The following is a 17102-nucleotide window of genomic DNA, read 5'->3' on the forward strand; positions in this document are numbered from 1 at the left end:
ACTACTAGTAGCTAAAGCTGCAGGACTTTCCATGATGACATCTCAAAAATGCAAAGTAAATGGCCAAGTTAAGAAGGAAGGGGTGACAAAAAAGATATACGAAACTGAAAAGGAGGGATGAGACTAATACATGTATATATATACTGTATGTGTATAGACAATATCTTAAGACTGATCTGTTTTACTAAAAGTCTCTCACTGGTTGAAATGTATATACTGTATAATGTATTATAATTTTCATTGACTATATTTAACAGTAAAAAAAAAATAACTTGTATTATGTTGCAGAATCCAAGCCAGGAAGTGGTCTGTGCAAACCAGGAACCATTGCTCTGTTCGGTAACGTGGTGTGCAGCGGGCTGCTCAACGAGCACTTCTGGCACTTTGGGGTTCCCCTCGTCACAAGACTGGTAAGTTCCTGTTTTTTCTTTGTTTCACTCCTTGTTTTCCTCCCTAAAAATTTCATTCTCTCCTTTCTCCTTTGGCTTCAGCTGCTGGTTTTGTATGTCTCTGTAACGGTCTTTTGTCTCACACATACATAAAAAGGCACACATGCAGTATGTATCAACGTAAAGTTCTTGCAGCTATTTTAGACTTTCGATTTAAGGACAAGATTTGATTCAGTTTTCAATTGAAAAACTTTTGCTATGCTATTGTTGGATTTTTAATGGATTTTAATGCCCTGGCATCTGTCATTTACATTTTTTATGAGGTGCACCTGAATGCACCATGAAGTCCCTTGAGGGTGTCGAACTCCGGCACAGAAGCATCAATAAATCTATGGAGATAAAAAACACCTAAATGTAGCGGTAGACTACACTACCCATAAGTCTATGCATTGGTCTATGCATTAGGTTTTGGTTTCACTAAGTAAAGGGGTTGACGTGAGATTACTTCGGCGTCCAGTCTCTTCATTATACATGGTGTCAGAACGTGGCAAAGAACGCAAATCTCCGCGATATACTTTGCTCATGATTTGTCGCATGTGGACACAGCGATAGTGTGATTACCTGCAGAGAACAACGGTGAACTTTGCATGCTCACGAAGACGGGGAGAGAGCCAGTGAGAGGGAATCAGCACACACGCAAGGAGAAAAGAAAGACGTCATGGCAGTTTCAGTGCAAATGACACAGCCAGAACCATTCGACTTTTCAAGTCCGTCTGACTGGCTGAGATGGGTCCAAATATTTGAAAGATTCCATGTTGCATCCAGATTAAAAGACCAAGATGAAGAATATCAGGTAAATGCACTCCTGTATGCAATGGGGGATGCAGCTGATGATATTTTGAGTGTCTTGCCGATGTCAGCAGGAGATAAAAAGAAATACAATACAGTTAAAACTGCAATGGAGCAACACTTTATAGGCAAACACAATGTGATTTTTGAAAGAGCACAGTTCAACATGAGATGCCAGCAAGAAGGGGAGAGTGCAGAAGCATTTATTACTGAAATGCACAAATTAGCAGAACATTGTAGCTTTGGCTTGTGTTGCACACTTGGACACACAAATGAACTTCCAGGCGTGCATGAGTGTAAAATAGATTCCTTTTACTTTTGTTCTCTGGAAATACAGAAACACAGGTACATTAGCACACCGTGGCTACATACTGCTGGCTGTTAACGTTGCCTAGACAACAGACACTATAACCACTTCCTCTAACATAACCGTAACTGTCCGCTTTTAATACAATAATCAAAATACAACGCACTCATAATATTCTGCACACTCACACAGCGAATATCTTAGCGGGCTAAAGGTGGCTACATTCCTGCATTCCTCATAAGCTAAGTACTCGGTGACACACTGTTTAACACTTGTTTTACTTGCAAAACTCCAATATAACCCTCGTATTTGCATTACTGACGGTCCGTTACTCTTACATACTCATTTTACATGTGTGTCGCTACGTTTATAGATCATTTCATCACTTTTGCTCACCTGGAAATACAGAAACACAGGTACATTAGCACACCGTGGCTACATATTGCTGGCTGTTAACGTTGCCTAGACAACAGACACGCCCTCCTGAGCCACACACTAAGGACCCCTGGTGCCCAAAGCGCCTGCGTGAGCCTCACTCATTATAACCACACATTGACCTACTAAAATATTATGGTTACTGTTGTACATGGATATATTGCAGTTTATGAATGAACAAAATAAAAACAAAATAATAGTAACTCAGAATGGGGGGTGTACACTGTCTATTGTCCATTATTATGCCCAACATTACTGTGGGTCCCACACTTGCTAAAAGATGAACTCATAAGAGACCGAATTGTAGTCGGGATAAAGGACAGAAAATTATCCGAAAAGCTGCAAATGGACTCTGAATTTGACCCTTGCAAAGGCAATACTAAAAGTGAGACAGAGTGAGACAACAGACAATACTACACTGTGCGGCGGGAGTTGACTCCAAAACAAATGTGGACGCCATTAAAACAATGAAAAGAGGAAAAAAGTTCCAATATACAGGGAAACAGAGAAACAAAGACCAAAAGCTTGACGCACCAAGTGGAAAAAGAATGCGGCCGATGTGGAAAAGGACGAAAACATGCATGGAAAGATTGCCCTGCCAAAGACGTGGAATGTCGAAAGTGTCACAAAAAAGGACATTTTGCAGTGGCCTGTCGCAACGGTCAAGCAGTATACACAGTCACAGAAGTGCTGTCGGACAGTGATTCTCAGGACTATGCATTCTTAGGTGAAATGTCTACACAAACCACCAAGCCATGGATGAAAAAGTCACTCTGAATGGAGACGCCATCAATTACAAAATAGACACAGGTGCGGATGTGACTTCAATACCAGAGAGCGTATTCAACCCAGAGCAAGATGGTAAGCTAGACAAACCGCTGAAAAGACTAGTTGGTCCAGGACAGAATTTGCTGGACATAGAAGGCTGCTTCCAGAGTAAAATGTGTGCAAACGGCCGATCCACAGATCAACATGTGTATGTTGTGGCAGCACTGACACAACCACTTTTGGGCCTGCCAGTTATAGAGGCCATGGGGCTAGTGCACAGAGTCAATAAGGTGATGCAGACAGATACAGACTTTAAGGCACTTTACCCATCAGTGTTTCAAGGGCTAGGCAAGCTAAAAGAACCATACCATATAGAGTTGGAACAAGGGGCGATACCCTATGCACTGTCAACACCTCGAAGAGTACCTCTACCTCTCAGAGACAAGGTGCGTGAAAGAGCTAGAGAGAATGGAAAGTATGGGTGCTGTGTTCCGGGATGGTAGTTGTGCCAAAACCGATGAAAGACAAACTGAGAATCTGTGTGGATCTCACACCATTGAATGCAGCGGTGAAGAGAGAGCATCACATTTTGCCTGCTGTTGACCAAACACTGGCAATGATGTCAGATGCCAAAGTTTTCATGAAGTTAGACACGCGATCAGGATTTTGGCAAATTCCTTTAACTCCAGAATCACAACCCCTAACAACCTTCATCACTCCATTCGGGAGATATTTCTTCAACAGACTCCCATTTGGAATTGCATCTGCTCTGGAACATTTCCAAAGAAGGACATCCCAGATGTTTGAGAGTTTCGAGGGCGTATTATGCCATGCAGATGATGTGTTAGTGTATGGATGAAACAGACAGGAACATGATCAAAGACTGCACCGCATACTGCAGAAGATACAGGAAGAGGGACTTACACTTAATGAGAAGTGAGAGTTCACACAGGAGCACATCACGTTTGTCGGGCACAAGGTGTCTTCAACAGGAATTGAGCCAGATCCAAACAAAGTGAAAGCTATCCTACAGATGCCTGAGCCTACATGTGTGGAGGACGTGAGGCGCCTTATGGGCATGGCAAACTACCTGTCAAAGTTTGTACCTCAGATGGCAACCATCACCATGCCACTAAAAGTCCTACTGGGAGAGAAAAATGAGTGGGTCTGGGCAGAACCACAGCAAACTGCTTTTGAAAAGCTGAAAAGTGGACTGAGCTCACCAAAAGCGCTTGCTCAGTACTCAAATATAGCAGAGACAAAAGTGGCCGCGGATGCATCACCATACGGAATAGGTGCCGTTCTCACACAGAAGAAAGCAGATAACTCCTGGCAACCCGTCACATATATTTCAAGAGGACTGACAGACACAGAAAAGCGCTATGCGCAAATCGAAAAGGAGGCGCTGGCGGTAACGTGGGTCGGTGAAAGACTAACATCTTACCTGCAAGTGCTGCACTTCACTCTTCAGACTGACCATAAGCCCTTGATCCCTCTGTTGAGCACCAGAGGTTTAGATGACCTCCCTCCCAGAGTTTTAAGATTTCGACTGATACTCCTCAGGTATGATTACGACATTGTTCACATGCCAGGCAAAAACCTCATCACTGCTGATACATTGTCCAGAGCTCCACTGAGTGACACTCCATCTGCTGATGACCTACAGCTTGAAAAAGAGGTCCAGGTGTTTGTGGACACTGTTGTGTCTTCACTCCCTGCTACGGACTCAAGGCTGGCAGAAATTAAGCAAGCACAACGAACTGATGAGATGTGCAAAACGGTGGCACGCTACTGTCAAACAGCATGGCCACAGAGACACAGATTGAGTTCAGGGATTGCAGGGATTCCTACTGGCAAGTCAGAGCAGAGCTGTATCTTGCTGGAGACCTTCTGATGAAAGGGGAGAGAATAGTCATCCCTCAGACACTCAGAGGGGAAATAATGCACAAACTCCATGAAGGTCACCAAGGGATCTCCAAATGTCATGCCAGAGCTCAAGCATCTGTATGGTGGCCAGGTATCTCTGCACAAATTCGAGAGACAGTAGACAGATATGGAATGTGTCAGAGATACAGAACACAGTACAGAGAGCCCCTCATACAGTCCCAAGTCCCCGACAGGCCCTGGCAAAAGGTCGGAAAGGACCTGTTTGAGTGGGCAAACAAGACCTACCTGCTCATCATCGACTACTTCTCACGATACATAGAGGTGGCTGAGCTCAGGGTCACATCATCTGAGGCTACTGTTCGTGCTTTAAAGGAGGCTTTAGCACATCATGGATTTCCAGAGACTGTTGTATCCGACAATGGGCCACAGTTATCTTCAGAGACATTCAGAACATTTGCAAAACAGAGCTGCTTCGCACACATCACAAGCAGCCCTCGCTACCCACAAGCTAATGGTGAGGCTGAACGTGCAGTGCACTTTTAGCATACAGAGCCACACCATTAGAACATGGATACTCACCTGCGCAGTTACTAATGGGAAGACACCTGCGCACATCCCTACCTCAGTCTTCAAGTCAGCTCACACCAAAATGGCCTGACTTAGAGGCTTTTCGCAGGAGGGATGAGGAAGGAAGGCGTAAGCAATCTTCACCACCGGTCCAGAACACTTCAAGAGCTCACCTCAGGACAGAATGTGTGGATCACCACAGAGAAAGCTCCTGGGACTGTTCTAGGGACTGTGAACATGCCATGGTCATACTTGGTAGAAACTGACAAGGGCATTCTAAGGAGAAACAGAATCCACCTGAGAGCCACTAGGAACTCCTTTGAAACCACCACCAAGTCAGGCAGAGTTTCCAAGGCTCCTGAGAGACTTGACTTATAAATGGAAAAAAAATGAATGTAAAAGAATGTTGATGTTTCAGTTTACTACTCTTCTTAATTGGTAAAGAAAAGAGTTCCAGAGAAATGTGTTGTGATAAAAAAGTTAGCCTAAAGGTGCGTTCACACCGGACCTTTTATTTTTGTCGCTGGCGACAAGTTTACATATTAAGTCAATGCAAACGAGCGACTGAGCGATTAATCGCTCAGGCGAAATATCGCTGGGGCTCCGAGCGACAGCGACCGAGCGACGGAGCGAAAAAGCGCTCAATCGCTCTGTCGCTCGAGATGAGAAATCCCAAGTCTCTGGCCGTCAGTCGCTTGTCGCTCAGCGCTGATAGGCTGCCGTAATCTATGTGTAACTATGACAACTACTAAAACCATGGTCGTAATACAACTCCACCGGTCCGGAAGTGCAAAGCCGGCTTTACGTTGACACACACACACACACACACACAGCCACTCGCCGGACACCAACTACAGGCGAAGTCAAACTGTCAGCCATGCTGGACCAATACAAACGGGAAGAAATGAGCGCCTCCGAGCGACGTGAAATTCACTGGAATCGCTTGAATGACGTCATCAGAGTGATCTGTTGAATTGTGCCGACGGGCGACTGCAGCTGAGCGACAGAGCGATTTTTTTGGAGCGACACGAGCGACAGCGACAAAAATAAAAAGTCCGGTGTGAACGCACCTTAAGAATGTTTAGAATTTGATGAGTTGATGTCAGAAAAAAGTTTAGAAATCTTGAAGTAAAAAATGATAATAATAATAATTTTAGTTTGATATCTATTTTGTTTTTTCACTATTAGTGTCTCCCCTCAACTTTTACAGTATACACCTTTTGTATGCTGAGCTCACATGCTCTTTCAGCAACACCTTTACTTTACTCTGTTGCACATATACACCTGTCCTTGGCAATTGGCCAATACTGTACCCATTTTTTCTACCATTGGCCACTGTGTTTGGTTTGATGGTGCAGTGCCCTTGTCTGTTTAAATTAAATGTTAAGTTGTGTGTATTGAAAAATAAAGACTGGACGTGGTTGTGATTTTGTTATAATATCATACAATTGCTATTAACCTTAAACAGTGCTGTCACTTTACTTAAAGGTATCATTTGTAGGAAATGACCAGAACTCTAAGGTAGCTCCGAAACTATAGGGGGCAGAATGATGACTAACTCCTGCTACTGTACTTTTTGCTGTAGCTACCTTTAGCTGTAGCGATTAGCTACCGGCTCAGTTAGCCTTGGATCTAAGGGGCCCTAGCCCTTAGCTGACAAAAGTCTGCTCACACAGCAACCTCGGATGATGGTGGAGTCATTGCACTGGGCTCAGCTCAACCAGGCTCAGCAGCCTCCGCTGAACACAGTCTCTGAGACAGACAGATGTCAGTTTGAAGACAAAGGACATGGTACTCTGGCCAGGACTATGACCGGGCAGGGACAGGGGAGGCATGAGGCAAGAAGATTTATTTTGACCAAACCAGGGTGATAGGGGAAAGACAAACCAAGACTGTGTTGGTAAGTTTTATTTCATTTATGTCAAGTTTGAATGAAGACTGTTTTACAATTAGTTAACAAGGCAATTAAGCTTGTCTTAGTGAGGTAAAAGAGAGAAACTGTAATTCAAATGCAGTATGGTTGTATATCTCTGTTTATCAGGGACTACAGGTAAAAAACAAATCTTTCTTGACTTTTTGTGAGTTTGCTTTGTTTACTTATTAGATTAAGTGGCAAACTTGCCACTTTTACACCTCCCAACTGAAACTACGTAGGCTATCAGAATATCACCTCTTGTGGTAAAAAGTAGTATTTCAAGACAAGCTGGTTAGCATGTTAACTTTAGTAGACATCTCTGTTCAACACAATAAATAGACATCTTTAACATAATGACAACGGTTGTTTCTTCACTCTCTGTAGGTCACGTTAGTTCAGTTTTGAACATTTTAACAAACATTCTGGCCATATCTTACATATTGATCATTCAAAGTCACAAAGTCATGATATAGCATATTGTCGGTGCTCAGAAGAAATTATTCCATTTCATAAAGTTAAAAGGTTGTATCTGTTACAATATGTGAGAGCAGTTCTCTATGTGTCTACTGATTGAAGTTATGGTAGTTATAATGTGCTGAGGTAACCCAGGATGCTTCTTTCCAAACACTGTTGTCACTTTGGCATAGAGCTAATGCAAGCATGAATGCTTAAAGTACTGCTAATACACCTTGTTATAAGTTATTATGCATTATAATAAACATTTATAAAGAGTTTTATGAAGCCTTATAAATGCATCATAATGTTTTTTGAATGTGCTTAATATTGCTTTATAGGCATGGCCCTCTTAGCAAGTGTTCTTTTAAGTAAAGACATGGGAAAAGACCTACTTTGACCAAAAGCCTGACACCTGTCACACTTTTTTTTTTACATCATTAAAAATTATAACTAGGAGAGACATATACATTACACATCAATGTAGTATCTATGTACTTATGTCTGTCAGTGCTTAAAATTAGAATTTGCTCCTAAATTTGTCACACTGTCAGAATTTTGATACAGGCAGTCCAGGGATCTGAATTAGCTGTCTATGGAAGTGTCTAACAATAACATCCAGGTCCTGGGATTTGGACAAATGTGAAATTTACTGTGTATAGGCGCCTCAATCCGTCTTTTTGCATGATCTCCTCCATCTATTACTTGTGCCTTGAACAAACACTCCCTCCTTGATGGTCTTTTCCTCTATCCCAGCAATGAACATATAGCCAACAGTTTTTTCCCCCAGATATTCCCAGCAAGAGAGAGACAAGGGAAATGCCAGGCCAAGAGCACACCTGTTATTAAGATGCAACACATTCCGGCACACATTCACATAAACCTGTCTTTTTTTCTCCTGGAGAGGGAAAAGTAAACAGTGGTGGAGCCAAAGTAACCTGCTGACTTTTTCCAGGTGAGAGATTGTTCGGTGTGCATGGCAGCAGACAAAGAGTCAAAGAGAGGAACTCCGAAAGGAGGACTGAGATCAGGTGGAGCTGGCAAAAGGGCTCTCTGAAGGCTTGACAGAGAGATGCTGGCAGCATTAAAACCCAGACTGTAAGCATCCAGGCTGATGGGGCTCATCCAGGAGAGTTTAAAAATGTGTGTGTGTGTGTGTGTGTGTGTGTGTGTGTGTGTGTGTGTGTGTGTGTGTGTGTGTGTGTGTGTGTGTGTTGCTGCATTGCAAACATCACAGTGAGAAAGTGCCAGCCCGTTGTGCTCATAACCTTGTTAACTGGTTTGCCACTGGTATAATCAGTGTGAACCGGAGTGTAGTGATTTAAGATGAAATGTACTCTTTGTTGTATTTTGATAATTACAAATTCTACCTGCTGAGATAGCCCTGTAATGAACTGGCGATTTGTCCAGGGTGTACCACGCCTCTCGCCCAATGTCGGCTGGGATTGGCTCCAGCCACCCCACTGACCCTGTAAAGGATAAACGGTTAGAGACGATGGATGGATGGATGGATGGATGGATGGATGGATAGGGGTCCATATACAATAAGAATAAATGCAGTGACAACATAATTAAAAACTGTCTACAAGTTACAATCACAAAATTACAATGACAGTACAACACAAAACAGCTACACTCAATATCACTCACTTTAAAAAGTAGAACACGATATGGATAATAAACAAAATATAACAAATGACAAATTACAAATAGCATTACATAAACAGACAAAATAAATGCTTCTATAGTAGTCCATATTATCTTACTGACAGACTTGGAAGCAAAAATGAATACATTTTTATCATATTTCAGCTTTTCTTCTTTTTTATAGAATCTAAGGAGGAACTAAAAATAATTTCTTGAGTAATCTGTCAAGTGAGTGAATTCCATTTATACACTGCTTTATGTACAGTTTGACAGGATGTTGGCCGACTGCGTTTTAGTGTTGCCAATTCTAAATGCCCTCCTACTGGGTGTGTAGTAACAAATGCTTTATAGATGAGTTATAAGTCATTAATTAGGAAAAGGGTTTGGGTTGGCTTATTGAATGTGTCACCTTGAGCACACTGAATATGACGGGATGCAGACATATTGATGACATCTAAATGATCTGGACAGTGTTTAACGTGTATCTTTAGTTCATACTCAACATCTCTGTTGACTGACACGATGTTGCTTCTTTCCTCCTAGACCGTGACAACACCCTCCCACCACCAGTCTGTCGTCTTTTTGCATTAGCTCACTCACATGCAGAGTCTGGACTAACTTATTCATGACCCAGACCTGAAATAGCATGACGCCCAGATTTGATAGGAAAATGTTCTCTTTTGAATGGTAGTTGCTAGGGTAAAAAAAAAAGAGAGAAGCCAGCCCATGTGTGAGCTCTTGGTTGTCTCACAGGGAGGAGAGAACGAGAGTAAGAGCTGAAGCTACACACCAGGCATGCATACATGTATGTAAATGGCCTCATTTCAAGCAAGTCCTAAAAACCAATTTCAGCACAAATGGGTGCAGATGCATTGGTATTCATAATCTATTTTAACTATGAATTAGCTCATTATTTCTTTACATTGGTAAATGTCGATATGTCAAACTTGAGACATTTGCCATACATTGCACTCCTTCCTATCGTGATGAGGGCGTGGGGTCGGTACTGTCCACATGGTCTGGGTTGTAAAACAATCACCTTTTGTGCCTTATTAGCAATATATATAATGTTGAGAACAGATGGTTTGTTAATAATTATACCACTGTTTTAAAATTAATGTGTTAATGTTTTATTGATGATGAAATAATGCACACATTCTTCCAAACATTGGATTAAACTACAAACTCACGCACCACACTCCTAAAATAAGTTATTCTACATTTGAGGCGGAATAGAAAAAATAAATAGAACTAATGCACATCAATCATCTCTCTGAATCAATCCTCTAGACTTCAGAATCCAGCTTTGAGCATGAATAGAATACATATTATGACTCTCCATGCCGCTGTCTTTCATTTGCTGTGATGAGTCAAGGATTGTGATCGTTTTGCCACATCATATTGTTATGTGACCTGGTCAAAATAAATTATGTTCATAGTAATGAAGGAACATGTCACCCAGTACAACAGTGTGGCTCATTGGTGTGTTTTTAATCGTCTTTAGAACATGAGAGAGAAGAATAAGATTGACCAGGTTGTGGATATAAACACAATACCTGTTAGTAGTTCATTGTTGGTTTGGGTCTGCACATGGGATTTGTTGCCAATGAGAAAAGTAGGATATCCACAACTTCAACAAAGACATTTACCTTTATGACATGAATTATAAGATGTATTCAGCTGTTGTAATTAGGAACTGATAAACAGCCTTGCTGTACAGTAATGTACCTTTATGGTAACAGCCAACACTTTTCATCCGGACCAATTTATGTTTTTAACCTGGCATAAGAAAGGGTCTTTGTTGGTGTTTTATTCAACTGGTGAATCTTATTTCCTTTTACATATCATTTGAATGGTCTTTTTTTTACATTTGATTTAGCTTTTGGGGTCCTACAGTATTTTTGTCTGCCTCAGCTCTTAAACAGGTTGTTGGAAAAAGTCTGATTTCAACTGCAGTGTGACACTGACACACAGAGCAACACACGCGTGGCCCCATATTTCCAGTGTTCCCAATGTGAGCCATGCAGTATTTTAGGCAGTGAAGGGGTTAACATGGCAGCTTGGCTCAGTGGTGTATTGACTGGGGGTGGGTGGGGGTAAAATCTGCTGAGGCAGGCTACAACATCAGTCCTCAACTTACAACCCTCACCCACCTCTCACTCTCTCTCTCTGCCTGTCTTTTACCCAGCCACATTGCAAACACACCCATTAAACTGATGGACACACACACAAAATATACATATATATATATATATATATATATATATATATATGTATATATATATATATATGTGTGTGTGTGTATGACAATGCAGATGCAAAGTCGTAAAAACTGTTAATGGTCTGTGTGTGTGTGTGTGTGTGTGTGTGTGTGTGTGTGTGTGTGTGTGTGTGCTGCATATACATTAATTTAACAAAGAGACACACACAAAACACAATTTCACACACACACACAAGCACAGCTTGAGCAAGGCAGTATACAATACTCCCTCTGCACCACACACACACACACACCCCCCCCCCCCCCCCCCCCACCACAACATCTGCAGAGAAAGGAAAACAGATGAAACAAAAGAACAAGAAGAAGTTTTTATCTATTTCACTTCTCATCCTTCTACCTCCCTCCTCTTCTCGGCTTACACAAGTGCTCCAAATTGTATTTTGTTTTGATGGCTCTCTTGCTTCTAACCCCCCCACACACACCACCACTGAACCTCCAAACCTCTTCCTCCTCCCCGACGCTCCGGTGAAACTTAATGAAACGGGCTGGTATCATTGGCTCTTTAACATAAGCAACAATAAGCCAAACAGCTCCCTCTTTCTCTCTTCTTCCAGCTCTGTGCATCTCCTTTCCTCCTTCTCTCATCTTGTCTTACGTTGCCTCCTCTGTTTCAGCTCCTCCATTGGATTTCTCACAACTTCAACGCAGCCTGTCACCGTCCTCCACTTCCCAGTGTGTATCTGCAACACCCGCATCCTTCCACCAGCTCATCTCTTCCTTCCTGTTCCCTCCCTCCCTCTCTCCTCTCTCTCTTTCTCTCTCTCTCCCTTTTCTCTGCCCTCGACTCCCCCCCATTCCTTCCACTCTGCACTTGTCTCTTCCTGGTTGAAAGCAGCCGTACTACTGTACCTTGTGGTGATCTCCAGCTTCTCCCACCCCCCAGTCTCTTCAGCACTCCTCACCCAGGAACACTGTAGAAGAGAGTACGTCTCACACTTACCGCCCCTCAAAACAGAGCTGGCTGGACTGGAGCTATCCGGAATAAGAGACGAAGAAAAGCAAAGGGAGAGAGTGTGCTCAGACTAAGAGGAGGCAGGCTTCAGTGTATCAGTGAAATAGAGAGCAAGATAGTTTACAGCGAGCAAGGAAAGAGGAAAAAGAGGAGGCAGGAAGAGCTAAGCGGGCAGGAAAGGGTGCCACATTGGAGAAGAGGAGGAGGAAGAAGCAGGCAAGGAAGGAGAAGGTAAAGAAGGTAAAGAACAAAAAAACGAGGGGAGGTACAGTAACAACGCCTTGTAGCACTTTCTCTCCTTGATGCCTCTCTCTTTATTCCTGTCTTTATTTTCCCCTTCAGCAAAGAAGCAGAGGAAGAGTTTGTTGGAAGGTTCAGGGGGGGAGAAGGAGTGTGAGAGCCTCAGTGGCGACTCTTAGAGACGAAGTCACGCTTCAGAAGAGTCAGCGGGAGAGGAAGACCAACTGTCTTAAGGGGCAAAGGGACACATTAAAGGCACTTCATAACTCTAGCTACAGCTACAAAACCACAAACACGGTGCAGTTAGCTGGCCGTAAGATAACACTGAGCAGTGTTGGCAAAAAAACTCAAAAAAAACTTTCCTGTGAGAAAAGAAAGTCAAGTGACTGAAGAAGAGGATCAGAACAGGACAGACGTATTGAGAAACACACCAATAAAGAGAAAAAGAGGAAGAGCGCTGGCCTCTCTGGTGTCCTTGCATACCCCCGTCCTCCACCCCCCGGTCTCCCACCCCTTCTCAGCCGAGATGATGATGTATTTCTGGGTGAGTACTGAGGCCCTGCAGGGGCTCCTGAATACTACAGATGGACCAGGGACACAAGGCATACTACACCTTCATACCGACATACAATGATTGAGTGTGTCTTTGTACTCTAATCTCAGCTCTCTATTTCCAGTTGATCAGAAAGATGTGTTTTTATTGATCCTGTTGTTGTTTGTTTGATCATCTTGTACCATAATGGGATTGCAAAGGATTTATTTGAACTACTGTCTGTGTGAAAGAGACTGAGTAAAGCAACAAGGAAGAAAGTTAGATAGCATTTTCCACTCTGCTGCTGTAGCAAGCAAGAGCATGATGTCTTGTTTCATGTGTCTGACCTTAGACATTTTACTGTAGGTGATGTCGCAAAAACTGCTTTTGTTCATAGTAATAGAGGTCCTGTGAAAACTGCTTTTAAACACGTGGATATGGTCTTGCAGGGAAATTTTGGAAGCACCCTCAGGTTTATTGTGGTGTACTGTATCTGATGTGGTGCTGTTGTAGCTTTGCAGTGGTCACACTCCTGGAATTCCTGTGTGTGTGTGTGTGTGTGCGCGCGCGCGCATGTGTGTATGTTGCTTAAACTGTGAATGTGAAACTGCCAAAAATAGGAATTAAGGAATTCATGAATGTTGTCCTATTATAGAAGTCCATCAGACATGGTATACACATATATACAGTATACTGTATATAGACTTCCAGCAGTTAACTTGTGAACTAATGTTCCAAGAAAGACAAATCATTGCTGTGAACCACTGCACGTTCCTGAAGAAAGGAACAACAACAGAGGACAGATTTACAATATATAAGCTACCTATACAACACATCGTCCCTTCTCGCCCATGTGTTGTCCAGATAATCTGACAGTGCAAAATCTTTCCATTTCAAAATCTTCATCTTCATTCATTATTCATTATGAAGTCATTCAGCCTTTATATCCAGTTTCCCCACATAAGAATGAATCAGAATTTTCTATGTTCTTATTGAATAACTTGTCCCCATAGAAAGGACGATGGAATTGTTTTTTCATTCTGCTCACATAACTGACTAAGTCTGTCCTGTTCCTGTTGGTCAGTGCAACATAACATGCTTACTTTTACTCATTCAGCACTTCCATGAGTTGGCATTAATAACAGACATGTGTTTGTAGTGTAAGTATCTGATTTAATTTAGCTTATATATTTGACAGTAACATGACGTCACTTCATGTTCACAGCGAGATGCTGCTTTACAACACCTGCTCACCGCAGGCTGTTGGCCTTTTTAAAAATTAAAATGGAAAGAAAAAAACAAAAAGGAAAATAAAAATCCGATACAGTTACAAATACAGTACAGGTTAAAACATACAGTACTATAAAGGTAGAGATACCCCTGTGTAGGTGTATTAGGTGTGAGAACAATGTTGTTTCTCTTTCAGCCATGATTTAACAGCCTTGTTAAAAACATTACATTTGTGTTGTATTTTAACCTTGGTGGGTAAAGTTTTGCTCCTTTAACGAGAAGGTTGCAGTCATTGCCTGCACTTCTGGTAAAAGTCAGACTCCTATAAAAAGATTCCCTGCCACCAAGTTGAATGCAAATTTGTCTGAAAAAAAACCTTCCTTCTAACCTATCCTTAAGTCCTTAGGTCCACCCTGTTTGATTTATTAAAGAAAATATCTTTTTAGTCTAAAAACAAACTGTCACTTAGAACAAATGAAGTCACTGGCTGCAGTTCGTGAATCTCCAACACAAAATCAAAACAAGCAAATTAAAGTCATGTTACAGTGAAATATGAAATGATGATAAGAATGATTAATTGCTTTTTTAAAAACATGGCAACATCACATGACAGTTTGTCAAAGTAAATCCAAACTAATAATAACATTTTAGCAAGTGAAGATTGTATCATTATTGGGTCCGTTTACATTTTAGGTGAGGCATTTATTGTCCTGTCAGTCTATCTAAGTTGATTATACTGGATGTCTTTTCAGACATGATATCTGTGAGTAAGAATGATTATGCTGGCTTCAGCTAGGCTTTCTGTTGCAGTAATGGGTTTCTATCATTAAAACGTGTGTTTTACATTAATATTTCCTATGGTTTTCAGAGATGACAGGACCATTGTGAAAAGAATCATAATGGTCCCCAAAATGTTTCACTTGGAGCGCAAAAATGTGAGCAGTGTCACTGCTTTTTGCAGCTCTTGATCAAAAGCATCATCATCACTAGAATTCGGCCTTGTGGTTGTATGCCTCCACGCACCTGTCAATTTGGGGTTAAATCCATGTCTGTCAAGACTCATATAGCCTGCATCATGAAGACTTTGAAGGAATTTAATAAAAGGTAGTAAGTGTAATTGGTGCAATTGAAGCTTTGACTCTACTGAGATTCGGTAGATTCAAGTGAATCATTTACAATGAGAAACATACTGTCTTCATTTAGAGCCTTTTTTTTTACAGAGAAGTACAGAGGACTGACCAAGAGCTTCATCACATGGTTTAACAACAACCCACTGAAGCTCAATGTCAGCTTGTGTTTGAACTACTGCTGTACATCTAGTAGTGTGTTCTCATGTTTGGCCAATAAAGCTGATTCTGATAGAACACAAAGAAACTACAAATTGTAAAATGTGGATACTCCACACACATCTTCAACCCAGCAGCATAGAATATCTCTATAATCAGATTCTAGGAAGGCACCCAAGATTAGTGTCACCAATTCAGTATCCAACTGAATGTAAAATATGGTCACAATCTCTCCTTCTGTTCCTGAGTTATGGCTTTAAATAATGGCTAGGAATGTGTTTCTGCAGAACTTTATGATGTCACAGTGAGTTGACCTCTGACCTTTTAGATATGAAGTGTCATCACTTAATAATTTTATCCTATTAGACATTTGTCTGGAATTTTGTCATAATAAGTGAATGAAAAAAGAGCTATTGCCAAACATTTTGTTAGGTCACAGTGACCTTTGACCACCAAAATCCTGATCATTTTATCCTTGAGTCCAAGTGTGTTTTTGTGCCAAATTTGAAGAAATGAACTTCAGACGTTTCTGAGACATAAAATTCACGAGAATAACAGTAACGTAACAGTGACCTTGTTTGAAGAAATTCTTTCAAGGCATTCTTGAGATTAAAATAAAAAAAGGATAAAATGTTAGCAGTTAACATTTCTGCAAACCAGATATGTTTAAATTGGCAACATGTAGGCTATGTTCCATTTGGATATTTCTACGAAACATGTTGTATCATCTTCACATTACATGTTTATGAGCTGACTTTTATGTAGGCAGGTGGAGGTGATGGCAGCATTTGAACATTTTTAAATGTGAAACCACAAGATATTTTTTAAGGTGACCTCTGGACAATTTTTTTTGCCGTGGTTGTGGAAATGAAAAAAGATATTTTGAGCCAAGACATGTTTTCCTGACCCTAACCAAGTGGGGTTTTTTTTGCCTAACCCTAACTAGAAGATAAGCACAGAATTATGACGAGAACAATTTGGACCTAAAGAAATGTAAAGTAATAACTTATCTGTAGTTTTGTAGAAACATACTTTGCTAACATTTATTCTGGCGATTGGGTTGTAAAAAACATAATGCCTGCACTTACAGCTATGTATCACTGGCGTAAAAATCAAACCTCAAGATGTTTTCAAGCACAGAGCAAAATACGGTCGGGTCACATCCCCTATCCAGACTTCATAGTCTGCTTACACACTGCATGTAGTTTTTTTGTAGGTAAATACACTGTTAAAAGTTTCTGCTCTACAATAAATACTAAAAACTGCATAAAAAGTAATTGTTTTGAAGTATATATCTGCCATTGGTCTGGCTCCAAGTGTTCCTGAGCTATATCCCATTATCAGGTTTAACTATCATTTGGATT

General features: G+C 41.3%; 1 protein-coding gene across 1 annotated transcript in view; it reads left to right on the forward strand.

The window, feature by feature from the left end:
• The first annotated feature begins 290 nt into the window (after positions 1–290).
• Positions 291–17102, forward strand: part of LOC141016101 (RNA binding protein fox-1 homolog 3-like) — a 245436-nt gene continuing 228624 nt past the window's right edge. The window contains exon 1 of the mRNA XM_073490360.1: positions 291–410. The gene's annotated coding sequence lies outside the window, so the exon portion shown is untranslated. The remainder of the gene's footprint in view (positions 411–17102) is intronic.

The sequence above is a fragment of the Pagrus major genome, chromosome 20 (genome assembly GCF_040436345.1).
Source record: "Pagrus major chromosome 20, Pma_NU_1.0".
Classification (NCBI taxonomy): domain Eukaryota; kingdom Metazoa; phylum Chordata; class Actinopteri; order Spariformes; family Sparidae; genus Pagrus; species Pagrus major.